Here is a 13,622-nt window from a genome sequence, read left to right as displayed (position 1 = left end):
TTGGCTGAGTTCTGTAAGGAGGAGTGGGCAAAAATCCCTCAAAACAGATGTCAGAGACGGAGTTAACGTCTCCTATAGCCAGTAATCAAAGTTAACGCTGCTAATGGAGGTGCCCCAAGTGATTGACTTAAGGGGTTCAAATCATTTTACACATATCAAATCTGTGTGTTAAATCACTTTTGTTAAGTAAACAATGAAAACATCATTTTTGTTTCTTCCACTTACTTGGAATGTATTTATTACGAATTTAGATAAGGATTTTGAATGTTGATTTTAAATCAGAAAAGGTACCAGCCCTATATGGTTCAAATACTTTCAAGCAGCACTGTATATGCAATACCAGTCAAAAGTTGGCACACCTAATCATTCCATTTTTACTATTTTCTACATTGTAGAATAGTGAAGACATTAAGTATTAACTAACACAAGGAATCATATACCCCCCCCCCCCCAAAAAAGCTAAACAAATTAAAATATTATTTATATTTGACATTCTTAAAAAGTAACCATTTGCTTTGGCAGCTTTGCACACTCTTGGCATTCTCTCAACCAGCTTAGGGACCATAGTCACTTGGAATGCATTTCAATTAACAGATGTCTCTTGTTAAAAGTTCATTTGTGGAAGTTCTTTCCTTCTTAATGCGTTTGGGCCTATCAGGTATGTTGTGACAAGCAAGGTAGGGGTGGTATACAGAAGATAGCTCTATTTGGTAAAAGACCAAGTCCATATTATGGCAAGAACAGATCAAATAAGCAAAGAGTCTATCATTACTTTAAGACATGGTCAGTCAACGCAGAAGAACTTTGAACGTTTCTTCAAGTGCAGTCGAAAAAACCATCAAGCACTATGATGAAACTTATAAGGACAGGCACAGGAAAGGAAGATCCAGAGTTACCTCTGCTGCAGAGAATAAGTTCATTAGAGTTAGAGTTAATTTAAGACAACTCAACATCAACTGTTCAGAGGAGACTGTGTGAATCAGGCCTTCATGGTCAAAATGCTGCAAAGAAACCACTACTAAAGGACACCAATAAGAAGAGACTTGCATGGTCCAAGAAACACGAGCAACGGACATTAGAGCGGTGGAAATCTGTCCTTTGCTCAGATGAGTCAATTGTAGATATTTGGTTCCAACCAGGTCCAACCGTGTGTCTTTGTGAGACGCTAAGTAGGTGAACGAATGATTTCCGCATGTGTGGTTCCCAACATGAAGCATGGAGGTGGTGGTGTGATGGTGCTTTGCTGGTGACACGGTCAGTGATTTATTTCGAATTCAAGGCACACTTAACCAGCATGGCTACCACCGCATTCTGCAGCGATACACCAGCCCATCTGGTTTGCACTTAGTGGGACTATCATTTGTTTTTCAACAGGACAATGACCCAAAACACCTCCAGGCTGTGTAAGGGCTATTTGACCACGGAGAGAGATTGAGTGCTGCATCAGATGACCTGTCCTCCAAAAATCACCTGACTTCAACTCAAATGAAATGGTTTGGGAAGAGTTGGACTGCAGAGTGAAGGAAAAACAGCCAAGAAGTGCTCAGCATATGTGGGAACTCCTTCAAGGCTGTTGGAAAAGCTTTCCAGGTGAAGTTGGGGGTGTCCTCGGATGGGGCCACAGTGTCTCCTGACCCCTCCTGTCTCAGCCTCCAGTATTTATGCTGCAGTAGTTTATGTGTCGGGGGGCTGGGGTCAGTTTGTTATATCTGGAGTACTTCTCCTGTCCTATTCGGTGTCCTGTGTGAATCTAAGTGTGCGTTCTCTAATTCTCTCCTTCTTTCTCTCTCTCGGAGGACCTGAGCCCTAGGACCATGCCCCAGGACTACCTGACATGATGACTCCTTGCTGTCCCCAGTCCACCTGGCCATGCTGCTGCTCCAGTTTCAACTTCCACCTGACTGTGCTGCTGCTCCAGTTTCAACTGTTCTGCCTTATTATTATTCGACCATGCTGGTCATTTATGAACATTTGAACATCTTGGCCATGTTCTGTTATAATCTCCACCCGGCACAGCCAGAAGAGGACTGGCCACCCCACATAGCCTGGTTCCTCTCTAGGTTTCTTCCTAGGTATTGGCCTTTCTAGGGAGTTTTTCCTAGCCACCGTGCTTCTACACCTGCATTGCTTGCTGTTTGGGGTTTTAGGCTGGGTTTCTGTACAGCACTTTGAGATATCAGCTGATGTACGAAGGGCTATATAAATAAATTTGATTTGATTTGAAGTTGGTTGAGAGAATGCCAAGAGAGTGCAAATCTGTCATCAAGGCAAAGGGTGGCTACTTTGAAGAATCTCAAATATATTTTAAAAAATTTAACACTTTTTTGGTTAATACATGATTCCATCTGTGTTATCTCGCAGTTTTGATGTCTTCACTATTATTCTACAATGTAGAAAATAATAAAAAATTAAGAAAAACCCTTGAATGAGTCGGCGTGTCCAAACTTGAGACTGCAATTGTGTATACACACACGCATGCACACGCAGTGCATTCAGAAAGTATTCAGACCCCCTTGACCTTTTCCACATTGTGACTTATTCTAAAATGATTAAATTCAAAAGGGTTTTTATAAAAAATTGTATACAAAATTGAACACTGAAATATCATATTTACATAAGCATTCAGACCCTTCATTCAGTACTTTGTTGAAGCAACCTTTGGCAGAAATTACAGCCTCAAGTCCTCTTGGGTATGACATTACAAGCTTGGCACACATGTATTTGGGGAGTTTCTCCCATTCTTCTCTGCAGATCCTCTCAAGCTCTATCAGGTTGGATGGGGAGTGTTGCTGCACAGCTATTTTCAGGTCTCTCCAGAGATGTTCGATCGGGTTCAAGTCCATGCTCTGGCTGGGCCACTCAAGGACATTGAGACTTGTCCCGAAACCACTCCTGGGTTGTCTTGGCTGTGTGCTTAGGGTTGTTGTCCTGTTGGAAGGTGAACCTTCATCCCAGTCTGACGTCCTGAGTGCTCTGGAAACAGGTTTTCATCAAGGATCTCTCTGTACATGTTTGCCACCACCATGCTTCACCGTAGGGATGGTGCCAGGTTCCTTCCAGACATGACACTTGGCATTCAGGCCAAAGAGTTCAATGTTGGTTTCATCAGACCAGAGAATCTTGTTTCTCATGGTCTGAGAGTCTTTAGGTGCCTTTTGGCAAACTCCAAGCGGGCTGTCTTGTGCCATTTAATGAGGAGCAGCTTCTATCTGTCCAATCTACCATAAAGGCCTGATTGGTGTAGTGCTGCAGAGATGGTTGTCCTTCAAGGTTCTCCCATCTAAAACAGAGGAATTCTAGAACTCTGTCAGAGTGACCATCGGGTTCTTCGTCACTTCTCCCCAGATTGCTCAGTTTGGCCGGGCAAAGTGCTCTATGAAGAGAGTCTTGGTGGTTCCAAAATTCTTCCATTTAAGAATGATGGAAGCCACTGTGCTCTTGGGGAGCTTCAATGCTGCAAGCAAAATGTGGTCTACTTCCCCAGATCTGTGGTTCGACACAAACATGTCTCAGAGCTCCTTGTACAATTCCTCCAAACTCACGGCTTGGTTTTTGCTCTGACATGCACTGTCAACTGTGGAACCTTGTATAGACAGGTGTGTGCCTTTCCAAATCAATTGAATTTACCACAGGTGGACTCCAAGTTGTAGAAACATCAAGGATGATCAATGGAAACAGGATGCACCTGAGCTCAATTTTGAGTCTCATAGCAAAGGGTCTGAATACTTATGTACATTTTTATTTTTATAGTTTATACATTTGCTACAATTTCAAATAAAAAAAATGTTTTTTTACTTTTTCAATTTTGGGTAGTGTGTAGGTTGCAATTTTGTTTTGTTTTGAATAAGGCAGTAAAGTAACAAAATGTGGAAAAAGGGGCCTGAATACTTTCCGACGTATGTATGCATGCATGCATGCATGTAAATGAAAGAATGAGAGCACATGAGAGCAAGCGAGAGGAGATTGTCTGAAGTAGGTAGGAGACAGCTGAAAAGCTTAGGGTAGGCATTAGCCAGAGATCTGAAGTAGAGTGGATCGGGAGAAGTTAGTATGAGCCCTATCTATCTTGGAACAGCTTGTACTACACACTTATAGGCTTAATGCTGTCAATCAACAACCTACAGCCGTATCCCTATAGTCCATAACTGTATGGCTGCATACATACACCTGGGTCGTGCCGTGAAAATAGCGCATTTTGTGTCCCTTTGATATTTTAACTTAAGTAGAAATTGTGCATTCAAATTGTGTTTTAAAAGTCTATTAAATGAAGTGCCCTTTAAAATACTATTTCAAATTTAATAAATCTCATTTGAATTATGAATAACGGCGTGTGAAAGTGCTAAAATTCATTATTTTGACATATACCTCCATCAAACCTGTGTCACTTCAAGGATTTGTCACTTCTAAGATTTTAACCCACTTAATCCCAAAATGTCTCCATGTTTCGCCCATCATTGTAAAGCCCTCGTTATTTTGTTACTTTGACAAAGTCATTTCTGAAGATTAATTTATAAATAAATAATCACATGAAATAAATAAAGGTTTAAAAAATAAAACACATCTGTCCCTCATTTTAAGATGAGTTCATGTAACAGAGTTTAATTATGGTGGAACGCTCTTTAAATATTATTTTCTAAAGAAAAATTTAACATCTAATAGTTAAATCGGTGTGAAAGCAGGTGAGCTGGTTTGACTTTTTTAGGCAATTTTCTGGTGGTGTGATGGAACACTTTTCTTACCCGGTTTCTTCCATCCTATACCTTTTTCTCCATATTTTAAAATAGTGAGCTGTCATGTTTCTAGCACTTTTATTTCCCCGACTGATAAAAACAAATTTTCTAATGCTTTCTCATCTCTCTGTGAGATTCATAATATCTTATCACCAGCCCATCACCACCTTCTACTCACAACATACAGGGGATTCAAACAAGCAGTATTTACTCTTTTTATTATTTGTTCTCATTTTGTTTGTTTTCCTTTTTTTTTTACTGTCATGAAGGACTCCATTTTATTTCAATTGTATTAGACATTACATTTTTTTGTGAAGTATGCATTCAATTGCCACTCCCTGTTACAAGGGGAATTATGGCTGATTTAAGATGAAATCATCAACCCTGCTACAGTCAACCCTGCTACAGTCAACCCTGCTACAGTCAACCCTGTTACTTTTTGTTTAACCTCGAGATGTGAAAACTTGTTTTTGAACGTTATGACAATGTTAAAATCAAACATCCTTTCAAAAAAAAAAAATTACACTTCTCAAAAGGCACTGAAACAAATGTGTCATAGTGACATGTTAAATAATCACCAGCTGTCTGATAACATTCCTAGTGTCCTTCCCTTCTCTTATTAAATCCTCCACACACACGACAGTGAACCTAATGAGGAATAAGGAGCTGTTCAGATCGCTGACATACAGCATAGAGAGACCCTGTGTGCAAGACAGACAGCACTGGCCTTTGTGTGGCTTGCTGGACTTCGTGTGTGCGTGCGGGTGCATCCAAGCCGAAGTACAGTAACAAAGGGCTGCCTTCCACAGACTTACCACACAGACATTCCACTGGTATAGCTGTCCTTATGTCAGTCTAGCCACCAGTTCCTCCCTCTGTCTCCAACTGTGTGTTGGCCTGTCATTATGTCCCCTGTCTAAGTGGCTACCATACAACCAGAGTAGAACAGAGCAGTTGTTTGTCTGCCACAGCAACACAAAGTTAACGTGGCTCAGATTCTGCCTGGGGCTAAGCCTGATTAGAGGTTCTACTGTAGTTTACAACACACAGACACACCTTGTACTTACTAGTTGTGTGTCAGATGGGCATTGTGCTTGAGAGCTGAGGTATGGCTGCCTCTTTACGGCTCAGAGAGTGGGTGTGTTTGTCTGTCTGTGTCCTCCTCACACTGCAATCTTGAGGGAGAGGAGAGAGCGCATGTTAGATTCATATGATGAGCACAGAATAAATCCATGAACACTCACACAAATAGACAAATTCACCATACACAAATAGACAATGCTACATGCATAATATTATTATGTAATCATATACACTATGCATTTATTTATTTCACTTTATTTAACCAGGTGAGTTGGAACCAAAAAAATTCAATTTCATTGAACTCTGTAGACATTCCAGAAGCAAGGCGCAAAATAGCTAAAGGTAGATATACCTAAATATGTCGAGATCAAAGGGACCTCTAGAGTTAACCATTCCTGAGATCATGTCTGATGCTTCGATTTCTGTAGGTTACCAGAAAAGTGGAGGTACGGTGGTAGTTTACACAAGAGTGCTTTAAAATCGACAAAAAGAGAGCAATGCATAGATTTGGGAGACTTCAAATGAGACCAGCATACCTTCTCATACAGAGTACAGTGCTGAACCTATCGAACATAATGAAGCGCTATACACTATGATATTCAGGGTCCAGGGCCTTCAATACAGAAGCAGCAGCAGTCATAATTGATATTGCTATAGTCTAAAATCAGAATGAATGCCAATGAATAATTCAGTTTTCTGCCATTTTAAATGTATGTATTTAACTAGGCAAGTCGATTAAGAACAAATTCTTATTTACAAATTACGTCCTACCCCTGCCAAACCCTATCGACGCTGGGCCAATTCCGCGCCACCAAATGGACTCCCAATCACAGCCGGTTGTTATACAGCCTGGAATCGAACCAGGGTCTGTAGTGACGCCTCTAGCACTGAGAAGGAGTGCCTTAGACCGCTGCGCCACTCAGGAGCCCGCTATGCAAGGTATGACCTACTCCTATAAAATTTGATTTAACTCATCAACATGCATGTGGAATGAAATGCCCAGATATTTATACGTGGGAACACGATCAATGATGGCACCATCCAAAGTATGTATGCAGAAATCATGATACATTTTTACATGACCTGGAAAAAAACATGTACCTGGTTTTACCTGCATTAAGCACTAACTTCAGTTCAACAAAGGCCCTCTGCAGTACAATAAAGGCAGACAAGCTCCGAAAGATTCTGGTCAGCCGTGGGGTCAATAGCATACATAACACTCGTGGCCCTCCCGCCTTTACAGCAGGGCAGCTCCCACTCAGCCCAGTCAAAGCTCTTCTCTGTCCAGGCACCCGAATGGTAGAACCAGCATCACCCCTGAAGCCATCATCCAAAAAAACATTGAAACCCAACCTCTTCAAAGACTATCTTAAATAATCCCACAGGACCCCACCCCTCCTCACCCCTCCCTTGTGTGAAACCCTTTATGTTCAGAATTATTTTAATTTAACGCAATCAGTAAATACACATTGTGTTCTTTAAATAATTGACAAACCAGTGAAGCACAGCCTGCTTCAGGCCAATTGTTGAAAATCTCTGAATATGTCATGAATGACAGTGTGGAAGGCCTTATACAAATCAATAAAAAAAGGCCTGCACAGTGTTTCGTTCCATCTAAACAATTAAAACATAATTTAAAAACAATAGAAGTAGCAGAGAACATATCCAATCTTTTGCGCAGCATTTCATTTAAAAACATGAGATGTGAAAGTTGGTTCCAATGATGAGCTCAGTCAATGCAGTAAGTCAGGGGAGATAATGTTTGGCTGGAGTAATCTAAACATACCTACAGGACAACTCCCATTTCACACAGACAGAGCACACACACACACACACACACACCATACAGAGAGGCTAGGCCTGAAACACTGCTAAAACACTACCTGTTTGTGGCAGTTAAAAAGCTCTGTCTCCTCAAGCTAAATGTGGTTTATCTTGTTCAAGGCTTGTGGAACAACAGTTACAAACAAGCATCGCCTTCAGGGAAGCACAAACAGGGGAACACATTTTCCAATGGAACTGGAAAGAAGAACGATCACTCAAACTGAAATGGACAAGTTCAGGTGGTGCCTTCTACGTTTCAAACAGTTCTCTAAATGGCAGTGTTCAGTACGTAGTAGGCCTATCAGTTTCATGCAGACTACTGAACTCAACCTTCAATTTTCCATCGCTTCACCACATTCCTGAGATCACCTGACAAACAGCAGCCACCAGAAGGCTCTCCACACCCACACAAGTCTACAGTTGCCTGCCTGTCAAACAGGGATCCTGGTTAAGGATGAGATACGTAAAAAGAACAGGGTCAGCCATAATATTACCGTGCCCCTGAAGCAAATGAAGGTTAAATGCCTTGCTCAAGGGCACATCTTGTCGGCATGGGTATTAAAATCAGCGACCTTTCGGTTACTTGCCCAACATCCTCCTGCTGGGTCAGGTTACAATCTGAACCCAGATATGTGGTTGAGACCAACAGCTGCCAAGAGTTTCTACCCTGACCCCAGCGCAGATGTCAATAAGTTCACTGCCCAGGCCAAATGACACAAGGTGTGTGAATGGCTGTAAAAGTGCTCATACTGAAAGCCACAACATTCCCATAGACTAGATGAGGACCTAACAGTCCTAGTTGGAATAAACACCTCCCCAGCCCCTCACCAAAAGACAGACCGTCACTCAGGGAATGGGGAGAGAATGCACCCTGTTGAGTAAAACCCCTGACATCGCATACACGTCACAAACAGGCCCCAATCACAAACCCAGCTCCCGATAAGTAGATCCACAGACAGGCGAGTCCACATTAACAACACAGCTGCTCAATGCTCTGAGGTTCACCCCCCTCCCGATGGCCTGGTTGTCTGTCTAGTGACATCACACCGTCACCTGTTGACAGACAGTGAGGGATAACGCGCTGTGTATTTGGGAATGTGTGGATCAGCTGATGTTCCTGCCTCTTATCTTAGCAAGCTGGAGATGAACCAGAGTTCCTGAAAGGATGAGTAGAGGTACAGGAGAGGAGAGACGGATTAAGGCTCATGTTGGGGCATGTAGCAGGGGAAGTGTTTTCTGAGAGCCCACTTCAGCAGAAGCCAATCAAAAGTTCCACAGGTACGGCCTACAGCCTATGCAAATTATTTTGTTTGTTTGTTTGTTTGCTACAAGGTAGGCCTGCCAGGTTATTTTACGTAGCCTATAGCCTTATTTTGTGTGTAGAATTTTATTATACATTTGTTTGGCTGGGTCTTGAGAATCAGTCAGCTACAATTACAGTTAGGCCTATCTACAATTATAGTTCATCTGTATTTGACCAAGTCTGTTTTTACATTCTAGTCATTCAGCAGACATTCTTATCCAGAGTGACTTACAGAAGTGAGTGCATACATTTTCATACTGGTCCCCCATGGGAATCAAACACAAACCTGGCCTTGCAAGACCCATGCTCTCCCAAATGAGCTACAAGAGACAATTTCATGTCGAAAAACCAGGTGTCTTTTATATTTTATATTTATTATTTTTCATAGTGGTGCAGCCAGTCCACAAGGTGGCACAGCACCCCTCTTACATTCTTTGGTGAGATCTGTTAGCTATCTGATTCGCGGAGAATTAGTTATGTTCCCTCTGAAAAAAATCACCACAATAAGTGAAGTAAAAATTAACCATGCTGCATCTTTCAGTCAAAAAACTCAAGTAATTCTTACTACAACTGTAATAACCTCAATATTTTACCAGTCAGCAAACAGTGCTGATAAAACAGGCCTTGTAGTTAAAACTAGGCTATGTCAATAAAAGTGAGGTGACAGAACTGAGTTGTTTAATTCCTACAAAAATAACAAAAATATTTTTAAAACGTTCGATTCATGTGTATATGAATCAGGGCGGCAGGAAGCCTAGTGGTTAGAGCATTGGGCCTGTAACCGAAAGGTTGCTAGATTGACTTCCCGAGCTGACATGGTAAAAATGTAATTCTGCCCCTGAACAAGGCAGTTAACCCACTGTTCCTAGGCCATCATTGTAAATAAGAATTTATTCTTAAAACTGACTTGCCTTGTTAAATAGAAGGTTAAATAAATCAAATACAAATATATTTCTCAATTTACAGTGGTCTAATCATGTCCGATTTCTTTCCCTGGTATTATGTGGACAATTCATCCAACTACAAAATGGTGACCCCCTCAGTTAATTTGGATTTCTACCTCCACAGTCATTGGGATCTTGGTCACCTCCCTTACAAAAGGTCCTTCCTGCCCGGTTGCTCAGTTTGGTAGAACGACCAGTTTTAGGCAGAGTCAAGGTAGTTCTATGTTTTTTCTATTTCCCAATGATGAAGACCACTATGCTCTTGGAAACTTTCAACACTTTAAAAATGGTTTTATATCCTTCCCCAGATACTTTTGGTTTTGTAGTGTATGTGGACACCTGCTCGTCAAACATCTCATTCTAAAATCATTGGCATTAATATAGAGTTGGTCCCCCCTTTGCTGCTATAACAGCCTCCACTCTTGCGGGAAGGCTTTCCACTAGATGTTGGAACATTGCAGCAGGGACTTAGTAATACTCTTGTGCCTGAGTGGAAGCAAGGTTGGGCACTGAAGTTGGGCTATTAGGCCTGGCTCGCAGTCGGCATTCCAATTCATCCCAAAGGTGTTCGATGGGGTTGAGGTCAGGGCTCTATGCAGGCCACAAATTTGTTCACAGTAGAGGTCGACCGATTATGATTTTTCAACGCCGATACCGATTATTGGAGGACCAAAAGCAGATACCGATTTAATTGGCCGATTAAAAAAACAATACAAATGTATTTGTAAATGACATTTACAACAATACTGAATGAACACTTATTTTAACTTAATATAATACATCAATAAAATCAATTTAGCCTCAAGTAGATAATGAAACATGTTCAATTTGGTTTAAATACTGCAAAAACAAAGTGTTGGAGAAGAACGTAAAAGTGCAATATGTGCCATGTAAGAAAGCTAACGTTTCAGTTCCATGCTCAGAACATGAGAACATATGAAAGCTGGTGATTCCTTTTAACATGAGTCGTCAATATTCCCAGGTAAGAAGTTTTAGGTGGTAGTTATTATAGGACTATTTCCCTCTATACCATTTGTATTTCATTAACCTTTGACTATTGGATGTTCTTATAGGCACTTTAGTGTAACAGTATAGCCTCCGTCCCTCTCCTCGCTCCTCCCTGGGCTCGAACCAGCAACACAACGACAACAGCCACCACATCGAAGCAGCGTTACCCATGCAGAGCAAGGGAAACAACCACCCCAAGGCTCAGAGCGAGTGAAGTTTGAAACGCTATTAGCGCGCGCTAACTAGCCATCCATTTCACTTCGGTCACACCAGCCTCATCTCGGGAGTTGATAGGTTTGAAGTCATAAACAGCGCAATGCTTAACGCTGCTGGCAACAGCTGCCGAGAGATAAAATAAAGTGGTGATCCTAACTGACCTAAGACAGGGAATTTTCACTAGGATTAAATGTCAGTAATTGTGAAAAAACTGAGTTTAAATGTATTTGGCTAAGGTGTATGTAAACCTCCGACTTCAACTGTATATAGGTCATGGCTCCCGAGTGATGCAGCGGTAAGGCACTGCATCTCAGTGCAAGAGGCTTTACTACAGTCCCTGGTTCGAATTCAGGCTGTATCACATCCGACCGTGATTGGGAGTGCCATAGGTCGGCTCGCAATTGGCCCAGAGTCATCCGGGTTTGGCCATTGTAAATAAGAATTTGTTCTTACCCGACTTGCTTAGTTAAATAAAGGTTCAACTAAAAAATAAAAAACTGGCGGCAACCACAGCGCAATCAATTGGAGGTCAATTGGTTCTCAAAATATAGCTAACTTGTTAGGCAAGCGTTGCACACCAACAGATGGAGAAAACCTACACCAGAAATCCTAAACCATTATTATTATTATTACTATTATTCTTATTAAATTTAGAATTATATTTTAAAAAACGTATGATCTGTGAATACCTGAATATCTAACAGAAAATGCCCCTTAGATATTGAGTCCTCCAATCCTCTAAATGTAATTTTTGGCGGCGTCACTGAAAAAAATATTTTGATACACTGTAGGCCTACCATATGCAAAATTAGTCCCACTAGTGTTGAGTAATGTGCTGTTAAAAATAGTGTAGGTCTTATTTAAAGAGCATATACAAGTTAGAAGCAAAAGCCTACAACTATTTTATCACCGTTTCGCACTGCTCTGATGCAAGCATGGGGACTGGTCTTGATAAATCAATGAGATTGATTTTCCCCAACACTCCATTTGGGTATTGGATAGACAAGAATACAAAAATGAGGGTGCAGAAATGTTATACTCTTAGTGTAACCTTTATTTAACTAGGCAAGTCCTTCCTCATGCCCTGGGTGGATTCTTAAGCTAAATAGCCCAGTACTGTACTGCCGACCGTCACGTTGTACAGCGCCATATTTCCCGTACCAGCAAGAACCAAATCAAAAGTTGACACCTACTCATTCCAGGATTTTTCTATATTTTTACTATTTTCTACATTGTAGAATAATAGTGAAGACATCACAACTATGAAATCACACTGGTCTCCCGTGTGCCCTGCATTGTCCCATGTTTACTACAGTATGTATTGTAGACTGCACAGTGGCCTAATAAACACATTTTGTTAATAAATTAATTATAAAAATTCTCAAAATGCTGATGTTGATTTAGTTATGGATCCATAACGAAGTACTACGGGAATAAATATCCCTGATTTACAGAAATATTGGAACAAAGTTGTCTAATGAAGGCAAACAATTTAGAATCCTCCATTCTGTAGCCTACTCCCGACCATCACTTTGTACAGCGCCATATTTTCCATTCAATGCTACTGGAAACCCTGTGGGTTTTGTTTTTAGTTTTTCTCTGAATAGAAACACCATAATATGAATAAAATTAATTAGGCCAAATTTCTTAAAATCAATCCCATATACCATGTTATTACAAATAAGGTTTTAATTTCTCTGGTACTGCCAATATGGAATACTATCAAATGCTTCTCAAAGACTACTAGCAATAACAGAAAAAAAATGTCTGACAATTAAATTACGTGAATGCTGCGGCAGCATTCAAAGGTGTGCCGCAGTATGATGCAACTTTTAAAAGAGGAACCACTGTAGTTGACTAAAATGTTCCACCGTTTGACAGTAACTGGGCAAAATCATTATTCAAATGACAAAAAAAAAGTGACTTAGACTTCATGATATTTTTGTAAAAATGAGTAAGACTACACTAAATTTAAAAAAAAAGCCAAAATTAAAACTGCCTCATGTTTCACAAGTTTGGACATCACAACAGTGCAGCACAGCAGAGCACAGTACAGAAGACTATAGTACAGTGTACTACACTTATCTTTACTGCATTGTATCGTTGGACAGTGTATACCAATATATCTTCCTTCATTTCTCAAAAATAGAGACTCTTAGCTTTCATTTGACACCAAATGTGATATGCTCCAATGAACTTCACATTAGTGCTCATTAGTCCTTTGATGGAAATCTCCATATGCATTTAACTTCTTGGCGCACCGATCCCTTTAGCGGGATCATTTGTGTCAACAGCCGCTGAATTGCAGAGTGCCAAATTCAAATTAAATTACTAAAAATATTTAATTTTCATGAAATCACAAGTGCAATAAAGCAAAACACAGCCTAGCTTGTTGTTAATCCACCTGGCGTGTCAGATTTAAAAATTAAAAATAAAAGCTTTACAGCAAAAGCTATCCAAGCGTTTGTTAGGACATCTCTCTCAGCAGACAAAACATTAGACAGCTAGCAGCAA

The 13,622-nt window shown here is 40.7% G+C and overlaps 1 protein-coding gene across 6 annotated transcripts in view; it reads right to left on the bottom strand.

Moving 5' to 3' along the window:
* Window positions 1-13,622, bottom strand: part of LOC109897981 (ras-specific guanine nucleotide-releasing factor RalGPS2-like) — a 163,092-nt gene that overhangs the window by 101,631 nt on the left and 47,839 nt on the right. For 5 of the 6 annotated variants that reach the window (XR_004211185.1, XM_031833421.1, XM_031833418.1 and 2 more), the window contains one exon: window positions 5,798-5,905. The gene's annotated coding sequence lies outside the window, so the exon portion shown is untranslated. Of the gene's footprint in view, window positions 1-5,786; window positions 5,906-13,622 lie in introns of all 6 variants that reach the window. The other variant, XM_031833420.1, reaches the window with a different exon arrangement.

Source organism: Oncorhynchus kisutch, linkage group LG10 (genome assembly GCF_002021735.2).
Source record: "Oncorhynchus kisutch isolate 150728-3 linkage group LG10, Okis_V2, whole genome shotgun sequence".
Classification (NCBI taxonomy): domain Eukaryota; kingdom Metazoa; phylum Chordata; class Actinopteri; order Salmoniformes; family Salmonidae; genus Oncorhynchus; species Oncorhynchus kisutch.
The sequence above is the reverse complement of the archived record's forward strand: the minus strand, read 5'-3'. Positions and strand labels throughout refer to the sequence as shown.